Below are 1,323 nucleotides of genomic sequence, written 5' to 3' on the forward strand. Positions count from 1 at the left end.
ATATAAATTATATTAATATAAGTTATTGCATTTCCTTGATTATTAATGTGAATCTAAATACATATGACATATGACAAAAGTAAATGATAGAATTATAACCACAAACAATTATGGTTTCCTCTTTTCTGAAGAATGTCTTCATGTCTGTTAATCATATTTGATGTTTTTTTAAACATTTAATTTAGTTTTTATTTTGTTTTACTTATAGAAATTCTTTATATATTTTAGATACAAACTCTCTTCTTGTTGTGTGTGGTACAAATATTGTTTGTCAACTTGTATCTTATTTTTAAAATTTTATTTAATAAAACCTATTGAGATATTTTATATATCTCTCTAGGTGCATTTGAATTACAATTATTTTGTTCTAGAAATTTATCTTTTTTGAAGGTTTTAAAGTTTATTATGAAAAAGTTGAAGATAATGACTTATAGTTATTTTTTTAATTCTTATAGCATTTTACTTCTGTTTCCTTTGTCACTTTTTACATTTATTTATGTGTGACTTCCTTTGGAATGTTAATCAAGTCTCTGTACCTGTGCTGCTTTATTTCTCAAGATGCTTTATTTCTCGGTATGATTCATTGTGTTTTGGCGTGTGTGTGTGTGTGTGTGTGTGTGTGTGTGTGTGTGTACTGAGTGTGTTCATAGCTTTTGGGAACTGAATATGTGGGACTGACCAAGCCTGATTGTGTTGGTTTATTTTTGTTTTTCTGCCAGGGGAGAGCATGGATGCAGTCCCCTCACCACCATAAATTATGCAGCCAAGTTCCCCATATTTTGGGAAGTAGCAGGGGTCAGCACATTCTGAGGAAATAGATAAACCTCATCCTGGGAAAACCACCTTCCTGATCATGTCATTTCCCCTGTCAGGTAAGTGTGTGTAGTGGGCTCTTCTATGGTTGATTTTCAATAGATTTTAATCTGTTCCTGGGGGCCCCACCAGTGCTTGAGTGACATCAGAGCACTCAAATAGTGTTAACCTGTGTCCAAAGATAGAACTTAACATATTATTAAATGTGGTAAACTATAGCATGTGATAATTTGCTGGATAAATGATCAAATGCGTATAAAAATCTTGGACTTTATGAGGATTGGCCATCAAACATGCTCAGTCAGAACTTGTTTTTAGATGTCATTCAACCTTGCTAGAACACAACTTAATTTGCTCTTGGACCTACGCAGAGTGAATTGAGGAACCTATTATTATAGTGCAAACTAAGTCCTCAAAATTCACTTAACGCACAAACTCTACTTCAAAAATAATTAATCCACAAAAAATTGCAAGCTATTCAAGCCAATCCTTCTGTGACTTCTTATTATT

The 1,323-nt window shown here is 32.4% G+C and overlaps 1 non-coding gene across 1 annotated transcript; it reads right to left on the reverse strand.

Moving 5' to 3' along the window:
• Positions 1 to 716: 716 nt before the first annotated feature.
• On the reverse strand, positions 717 to 880 carry LOC139007933 (U1 spliceosomal RNA). Its single transcript, XR_011471058.1, has one exon. It is a non-coding gene; the product is annotated as a U1 spliceosomal RNA (small nuclear RNA).
• Between the last annotated feature and the right edge of the window lie 443 nt (positions 881 to 1,323).

The sequence above is a fragment of the Myotis yumanensis genome, unplaced genomic scaffold, assembly GCF_028538775.1.
Source record: "Myotis yumanensis isolate MYYU_CA2020_CCGP unplaced genomic scaffold, mMyoYum1.0.hap1 SCAF_3, whole genome shotgun sequence".
Lineage (NCBI taxonomy): Eukaryota > Metazoa > Chordata > Mammalia > Chiroptera > Vespertilionidae > Myotis > Myotis yumanensis.